A 10,001-nucleotide genomic window follows, 5' to 3' on the forward strand; every position below is an offset into this window, starting at 1 on the left:
TGCATGTAGTTGAGGTTAGTTGTTGACAACACGGGAGTTTTTTCCCTTTAGCATACTTACCTTTTCCACCTTTTGTGGATGTGTGCTGAGTTGTCATCCTTAACTTCTACCTCTTTCCAGCTTGTTCTAAAAGCTTCCATGAGGCCTTTATAATCGGTCTCTCTACCATTGTAAATTCATTCCATTTTCAAATAGAAATTCTAATTTCCTATTGTGAATCATTCTTGTGCAATTTTTGCTTCAAGCTCTTTGCTCTCTAGGTTTCTCTTCAGCAAGTCATTTGCACTACAGGTGATCTTGGTGCATTATCGGAGTTAGATTCTCAACTCCTACATCTCTCTCTTTCTCCCCGATATCCTACTCTCTCTCTATCCCACCCTATCCCATCCCTTGCTCTCTCTCTTGTATCCTCTCTCTCTCTCTCTCTCTCTCTCTCTATCCCACCCTCACTCTCACTCTCCCATCCCCTAGTCTCTCTCTATCCCACCCTCTCCCATCCCCTTCTCTCTCTCTCTCTCCCTCCCTCCCTCTGTCCCTCTCTCCCCCATCACCTAGTCTCTCTCTCTCTCTCTCTCACACACACACACACACACACACACACACACACTCCCTTCCTCCCTCCCTCCCTCCCTCCCATCCTCTAGTCCCTCTCTTATCCCCTACTCTCTCACCCTCTCCCATCCCCTAGTCTCTCTCTCCCTCCCTCTCTCCATCTCCTCCACCCCCTACTCTCTCTCTCCCCTATCCTACCCTCTCCCATCCCCTACTCTCTCTCTCTCTCTCTCTCTCTCTCTCTCTCTCTCCCTCCTACTATGTGAAAAATCTATCCCTTCCTATCCCACTCTCTCCCATTGACTACTCTCTCTCTCCCTCCATCCTACCCTCTCCCATCCCCTACTCTCTCTCTCTCTCTCTCTCTCTCTCTCTCTCTCTCTCTATCGCACCCTCTCCAATCTCTTTCACTCGCAATCTCTTCCATCCCCTCTCTCTCTATCCCACCCTCTCCTATCCCCTTCTCTCTCTCTCTCATCCCTTAGTCTCTTTATCCCACCATCTCTCTCCTCTCTCATCTTGTACTCTCCTCTCCTATACTATGTGAAAAATCTATCTCTCACTCTCCCACCCTCTCTCGTCCCCTACTATCTCTCTCTCTCCCCCACCCTCTCCCATCCCCTAGTCTCTCTCTCTCTCCCTCTCTTCTACCCCTAGTCTCTCTCTCTCTCATCCCCTACTCTCTCCCCCCTACTATGTGAAAAATATATCTCTCCCTATTCCACCCTCTCTCCTCCCCTACTCTCTCTTTCTTCCCTATCCTACCCTCTTCCATCCCCTGGTCTCTTGCTATGTCTCTCTCACCCCCTACTCTCTCTCTCCCCTATCCCACTATCTCCCATCCCCTCTCTCTATCTCTCTCTCCCCCTCTCTCTCACTCTCTCTCCCATCCCCTCTCTCTCACTCTCTCTATCCCACCCTCTCCCATCCCCCCTCTCTCTCCCCCACCCCTACTTGCTCACTGTCTCTACTTCTTCCTCTCTCCCATCCCCTACTCTCTCTCCCCTACTATGTGAAAAATATATCTCTCCCTATCCACCTCTCCCATCCCCTAGTCTCTCTCCCTCTCCCCCACCCCTACTCTCTTTCTCTCCCCTATCCCACCCTCTCCCATCCCCGACTCTCTCTCCCCCCATCCCCTCTCTCTCTCACACTCTCTCTATCCCACCCTTTTTCTCCCTCCATCTCTCCCTCTCTCCCACCCTCTTGCATCCTCTCTCTCTCTCTCTCCTTCTATATATATCCCACTCTCTCCCATATCCTTCTCTCTTGCTATCCCACTCTCTCCCATCCCCTACTCTCTCTCCCTTACTATGTGAAAAATATATCTCTCCCTATTCCACCCTCTCCCATCCCTTACTCTTGCTCTACCACCCCCTACTCTCTCTCTCCCCTATCCCACCCTCTCCCATCCCCTACTCTCTCTTTCCCACCCTCTCCCATCCCCTACTCTCTCTCTCTATCCCACCCTTTCTCTCTCCCCCCTCCTCCCTCTCTCTCTCTCTCCCATGCTCTCCCATCTCCTAATCTCTCTCTCTCTCTCTCTCTCTCTCTCTCTCTCTCTCCCACCCTCTCCTATCCCCTTCCTTCTCTCTCTCTCCCTCCCATACCCTAGTCTCTCATTTTCTTTCTCTCTCACTCTCTCCCACCCTTTCCCATCCCCCCTCTCTATCTCTCTATCTCTTTGTCTCTCTTTATCCCACCCCCTCTCTATATATTTCCCACCTTCTCCCATCCCGTTCTCACTCTCTCTCTCTCTCCCCCTCCTATTCCACCCTCTCTCTATACCACCCTCTCCCATTCCCTTCTCTCTCTCTCTCTCTCTCTCTCTCTCTCTCTCCCCATATCACACCTACTCTCCCTCTCTCTCACTCTCTCCCTCTCCCATCCCCTACTCTCCCTCTCTCCCACTCTCTCCCTCTCTCATCCCCTACTCTCCCTCTTTGTCACTCTTTCCCCTTCTCATCCCCTACTCTCTCTCTCTCTCTCTCTCTCTCTCTCTCTCTCTCTCTCTCTCTCTCCATCCCTCTCTCCTTATCCCACCTTCTCCCATCCCCTACTCTCTCTCTAAATTTCTCCCTTCCTCTCTCCCTATGCCACCCTCTCCCATCTCCTACTTTTCCCCATCCTCTACCCTCTCTCATTCTCTACCCTCTCTCCCTCTCTCCTTCCCTCTCTATTGAAATTTAGGCTTATAAAGTGTGTGCACACTATAATGCATACACACTATGTAAGCCTAAATTTAAAAATGCTTTAAATAGAATGCACATGCTATGGTGCACACACATTATTTAAATATTTGGATTCTACCAAGCCTAAGGCTTGGTTTTGCCTTGGGGTCTCTAAATTGGTCTGAGATGTGTTTTGCAACAAACATACAAAAAATGATTGATTCTTCTTATGTACTCTCCTTCAAGTTTCCTCACTGTTGAGCATCAATAAAATAAAGTTACATGACATTGTAGATCTCTGTGTTAGCTATATTACCATATAATTTATTTCAAATTTGAACTATTTCAAGCCTTTCTACTATAATTTCTTTTGAATGTATGTCCATTTTCTATCAAAAACTAACATGTACTAATTGGGGTGTAGATTTTAGCTCATTCATGAAATTTCACAAAAACTTAGTTTTTTAAAAACTAGACTCCATTTGGCAAACTTTGAAAAAAAGAAGTTTTGATTTTAGCTTAGTTTTCAATCAATTCTAGGGGAACACACATATATTTCGCATTTTTGGGATGTGCCCAATTAAAAACCTCATAAAAAATTACACATTATAAAATTACCCAAAAAATATAGGATAAACTACATGGTGTTAGGTAACTTTTGACGAGAGCGATTAAAGAATTTTTTTTTTTTTTAAGTTAAAATATTTGGGGTGCCATACTTTGCAATATGTTATGTTTTTTTTCTGAAAAAATAATACCACTTTCTATGGTCCCCTTTCTTGAGGACCTAAAAATAAACCATTTTGAAAAAAAACTAGTAGTTTAAAAACTAGATTCAAAGGACTACTACTTGTTTTTGTCATATCTTAAAATTTTGAGCATAACTAGCTTCAAATTCTTGTCAAAGTTCAAAAATTATTGATTTTAGAAAAAAAAGTGGTCACTTATACCCCCTTTTGGCACCAAAATTTGGTGCACTTACCCTCTAGTGTAACTCAAACATCATTAAGTTAGACCTCCTTTTCTATTATGAAAATGTTAATAAATCTATAATGTGCTTTCATACTTCTTTTAAGTCTATATTCTTTGAACTTTTAGATCATGTTGGTGTTCTTTGTTGGAATTCTAATGACCTATGTACAATACAATTGTGTTAGGAAAATGATGTGCTAATTGAAAATCTTCATGTTGGTCATGGTATAATATTTTCTCACCATAAACTATTTTTTAAGATATAACTTAAAAATTGTGCAAATATTTTTAATATAACACTCATATAATTAGAGGAGTAGTCTTGATTGTACAAGTGTCATATATCTATCTTAAAGGAACATTATTGGAATGAAAATCAACTTAAAGACATTTACACAAGACATGACATCAATCTCGTGTAAATGTCTTTAAATTGATTCTTGTTCCAACAATATCCCTTTATCCTATATATATGAACCTTGCACAATCAAAATTTCTCATCAAATCATTTGCATGTTATTTTAGAACATTCCTAAAAAATTTAAGTTAAACCTTAAAAAAAATTATGGTGAGAATCTACTATTATACTACCAACATGGAAATCATTAATTCCCAAATCATTTTGCTAACACAATTATACTATGCACATGTTGTTGAACTTTTGATGCTAATGCAATAATATTTAAAATGAGTTCCAATGAGCATGTCATACCCTTGATGACATCATTATTAGTCAAGCTAATCCAATTGGTTTCACTTCCCCCTCGTCTTCTGATTATATATGTCACTAGGAGATAAAAAACTTCTCCCTCTGTCGGTAGTTTCAATGAAATTTTACCAATGTTTGTATTCATCTATCATATGATGATAATGTAGTAGAATTAGCAACAATGTGTCATAAGAAATTGGGCCCAAATATAGTAGTGTTATATGTAGATTCTATGCCATGGTTAATCCAACCTTGCTTGCAAACCCATTTATAAAATCTTTAGAAAGTGTTTCACCTTATAAGATACTCATTGGAAATCCCCTTAGACTCATTAATTTATAAGTAGGATACATTTTCTACACTAATTTAAAATATGAAATTGCTATCATAATTTAATAATGTATCTTTTGTGTTAAACTTAGTCAACCATTTTTCATGGCTAGTGGTTCAAAAGAATCCAAATGTCATGAGAGTAAAACAAATGGTTAGCACTCATTTCATAAAGGGGATTCTCATACAGATTAAGAATTGAAAATTCATAAGAGGCCACCCCATGTTAATATTACTCCATCTCAAGTAAACTTAACTATAAAGTTTTTTTAATGGTTAAGCTCACTTTTCTTGCAAACCCATTTGAAAAACATTTAATAAGTTGTGTGCCTTATGAACCACTCATTATAAAGATCCCCTTGATCTCATAAAATGATAAGAAATATATTTCACAAAAATCAAATTATGATACTATTATCAAGATTCAATTGTGTAGGTTTTGAGTCAAATTCATTTAGCCATTTAGATTTATAAAAAACCATAATAGGATTGTTGCATCTCTCATCAACGCACTCAAACTTAGAAAATGTTAGGACCAAAGAAATAATGTTGATTTTTTAAGAATAATTTAGGTATATTGAAAAAAAGTGAGAATATTAAATATAATAAGATCAACTTTCATATCAATCTTAGTTCCATATCAATGAGATAAACTTATTGCTATGAAAGTTATTGATATAGAAGAGGTTATGAAGTTTTCAATTGGGGAGCTCCTAAACTTGAAATTATAATCTCTAAATAGATGGTTCAATTCAAATTCTTTTTAGGACATATTTCCATGCAGGAAGTATAAAGTCCTTAATCATTTTTGAAAAAAGTATTTCATCTTCAATTCTTGTGTATAGGTACCTTTTAAATTTTTAAGAGCAATGAATTATCTATAGGGTTGAATAGGATAATGAATAGAATAACAAAGAGACAAACCATATTATTCATGAGCCTCCATATGCTTACAAGGATGAAGAGACACCCTTACCACAAGATAGAAGTGAAGATGGGTAGTTGTAGTAGAAATGCATTATAAAAGTAGGGGATTAAAATGAAGAAGATTTATTCATCTCGTTTGATGAGTTTTTTTTTTTTTTTTTACCGTTAAGAGTATGATCTTTTCTGTATAATAGAATTTTTCTAGCATTGTGCTGGATTTTGATGAAGTGGTCATAAGTATTTGAGTATTTGGTACTTATCATTGATTAAAAATTAGTCATAGAAATTAAGTGTAGTAAGAATAAAGTGGTACAATTATAGATACCATGTGTACATTCCTATTAGGGATTGTGGGTACAACCAAAAATCATGATGATAATAAGTGAGAAAGGATCTTAGTAAAATATGAAGTCATAAAATAAACAACTGATGTTCTTGAGCTAGCAGTCTTAAATTGATGATCGATGATCAACAAGAATGAAGTGGTGAGATCAGATATTATGGTGATGTAGTTAATTGATAAGGATATGCTAAGGTGGAATTTGATGATTAAAGAAAGTGTGAAGAGAAGATTCCAAATAAAGGTTGGAGTTGGTCAAACAAATTTTTATTGTTCTTGAATAAATTTCGTCTATGGATTGAGAAAATAAAAGAAAACATATTATAAAATTGAGATGTGTGAATTGAATGAGGTAAATGAGTGCTAAGGTTGAAAGTTGAATAGATGGTGAGGATTAAGAGGATAAAGTGATGTTATTATAAAGAATTATCCCTAGTATTGATGTATGTATACTTGTATTAATTTTGTGAGAGGAATTTAGTGTTCTAGGGTTGTGATCAAGGTATTGAGAAAATTATGAGCAAAGACAAGAGATAGAATACAAAGAACATATTAGATCTGACAAGAAAGCAGTTCTACATCTATATCATACAACTTGTTCCCTAATAGTTTCATGGGAAATCCCTTAATTGGGTTGACCTTAGCCAATATTTTTGTATAAATACTTTAACATGGTGGACTCTCAGAATCTATTCAAAAATTCTCTAGTGAGGTAGATCTATAAATCTCATTGTACTCATAACTATGTACAAATAATTCCTAATGAGATGAAACCTCAAAAAGGATATTTTGAGCTTCTAATAGGGAAAAACCTATTCATTGTAGTAAAGGGCTTGTGGATGTCATCCCCACTATGGTCTTCTCCCTCTAGCCAAGGGTTTCTCTATATAAAAATCATTGTGACATGTGTGATGATTGTGTTGGAGTTTGATGTTATTTACATTTATTTCATTTCTAGAGTTATAAATTTTGGAATTTTTTGTTAAGGTTAGTTGTATTAATGGTTGAATTAGTAGGCTACATTCTTTCACTAATTATCGCTGCCCCCCCCCCAGTACTTCCAATCTAGGATGTCCCATTAGGCATATACCTCAAATCTAAAAGTCACACCCTAGTCATGCCTACTTTCAAGAATGAATACAAGCATCAAGGAGATGAGAATAAACACACAATCTTCATTATTTATATCCTCCAAGGCCTGAGGTGGATCTATATCTAATGAAATACTCATTTATCCAAAAGGGATCAAATATTTATCAACAATATTTAACATGGAATGGAGCTTAGATGTATTTTACTTATCCAATCAATCCATATCTTATATCATGTCTTCCTAAAAAAATTTATTTTTTTATTTTTTTAAAACCTTTTCAAGGTTATCCAAGGATAGAGAATCATCATATTCTAGATTCCTAGTCTAGTTACTCTCTAAGGGCTCTGAATATCATATCATATTTACTCTTGAAATTATTAGAGTACACCACTGTAGCATTAAATGGTGCTTGATTAGTTCAAACATTAGACAATGCAATATTTCCCTAGTGTTTTGGTTGTTTGCATCCAATATTTTTTCAAAATTTTGAGCCCTTCATCTCCAATATATGGTGTCATGAAAAGTATAAATTACTCTCTTCTCTTATTCATAAGATGGCTCTCCTCCCTCCAATTTTTTGTTTCCTATGTTGAATTTTTTATTTCTCTTGTTTTCATCTCCAATATTTGGACTTTTAAGAATCCCTCTCTCTTATGAGTTTCTCACCTTTACCTTATTAAGTTTAGAAATATTTATGTTCAATTTTTTAGCATCTAGTGTCTTATTTTGACCTATTCTCTACATTATAATATTTACTGATCTGATTTCTAGGATCTAGGACTATTACAGAGAATGTTAACCAATTACATAAAGTTAATTTTAAAGCTTAAATAAAGAAAATTAATGTAGTTGGAGATAAGAAAAACACAAAATGAAATGATAGAAAGAGAGATAAATAGACAACACATTTGATTTCGGAGTTCATCCAAGAAGGACTACGTCTCCAGGTCCAACTCCAATAGGGGGACCGATTTGATTAACTCCAACAAATCAATAAAAGTGATTTGTGATCATTCCCTTCAAGAACATGCAGCAAAATTCCTCTATGTGCAGGAAAAATCACTAAGTCTCCAAGATAAAAGATTTCTCTCTCATCATTTGCATAATTTCTCCCTTAATTTCCATGCCTTGAAAAGGCCCCTAAACCCTCTTTTTATACAAATTATTTGCCTAATAATAGGGAAAAACAAGATTTTACATATTTAGACCCTTACAATAGTCTATCTTTGAAATAAGACTCATTCCTATTTTTGAAATTTGTCCTCATACCCTTTTTGAGGGTTAGTATTTAATAATTACCCTTATTTAGGCAAGGAGGAATCGGGTTTATTAGACTTTAAATAAAGTCATATGCTAAAAATGACTCAAGTGAATCGCGTCGCGCAATGGTAACAAGACTTTTGAAAGGGCATGGACTATATTGAGGTCGGTGGTTCCAACCACCACATTGGCCTTTGGCTTTTAACCCAATTTAGCGACATTTGAAACAATAAAATAAACATCTGTCACCGATGGTGTAATAGCCACCGGCCAGGCTTTAGGGGCTGGTGGTCATGGGTTCAAAACCTAGCACCGCTTAATAATCAACATATATATATATATATATATATATATATATATATATATATATATATATATATATATTTATTTATTTATTTATTTATTTCAAATTTATTTATTTTCCACCTCATCACCTCAAACTTCAATTAGGCATATCTTTCGCATACGAGCTCCATTTTTGACAAAACAAATATAGCTGGAATGCTCTCGACGAGACCTATGGTTTGGCACCAACTTTGACCAATTTTGGAGAGTTTGAAATTTTTCCTTTTTGATGACCTCTAACCCAAGGTTTGACCCAACTTTGACTGGCCATATCTTGAGCGTATGAACTCCTTTTTTGCCTATTTGAATTGCTTTGGGTTCAAAATTTTGAAGACTTTAAACTGATGTTGATTGTTGGAGTTTTGGAGATATTTCAATTTTTGGTGAAAATATCCCCCAAATCAAGCCTCCCCACTAAGAAGCTTTTGAACCACCAAAAGTTTGATTACTTAGAAAATAGGTGAGGGTATTTTTCCCTCACTTTACCAATCTCCATCCATCGTGCTTTGCTTGGATGCATCCCCTTTAATCCCACTCAAAGGTATTCAACTGGTCCTCTTCGTGAAGTTCTGACATTCCTGTCAAGGATGACATCTTCTGGCAATTCTGTCATATACTCTAGTGAAAGATCATCAACTGATGGAACCTGAACACTGATATCTTCATCCAAGACCATTGGAGGCTCATACAACTTTAGATTCTCAATGTTGACAACTGAGTAAATTTGCATGTATGGAGGAAGATTAAGGTAGAAGGCATTAGTACCAATATTTTCTAGGATTTCAAAAGGACCATACCTGATAGGCTTGAGCTTCCTTCCTTCACCTTGCATTCTTTCCTTACTGATATGTAACCAAACTCTATCACCAACTTGGAATTGATGATCAATGTGATGCTTATCATGGCGAGCCTTGTATTTTGCTTTGCTCTACTCCAATTGTGCTTCTACTACTTGATGGATTACTTGGACCTTCTGGATGAACTTTAAAGCCCTTTCTAAATCATGGCATCCACCTACAACATCATCCTCCCCAAAAGAAAAATCAATTGGTGTCTTTGGGAAGTAACTGAACCAAGTCTCAAAAGGAGACCTCTTTGTAGAAGAGTGTGTGGCATGGTTGTAAGCATGCTATGCATAGTGAATACTTTCATCCCACAACTTAGGATGCTTGTTGTAGTAACCTCTAAGAAGATGCACAACTATTTTGTTCACTACCTCTGTCTGTCTGTCAGTTTGCAGATGGAAGGCTATCCTCTTCTTTAGCTTAGTGTCCATGAGTCCCCACAAAGATGACCAAAATT

The sequence above is a fragment of the Cupressus sempervirens genome, chromosome 5 (genome assembly GCF_028749045.1).
Source record: "Cupressus sempervirens isolate cs-2001-9-10 chromosome 5, ASM2874904v1, whole genome shotgun sequence".
Classification (NCBI taxonomy): domain Eukaryota; kingdom Viridiplantae; phylum Streptophyta; class Pinopsida; order Cupressales; family Cupressaceae; genus Cupressus; species Cupressus sempervirens.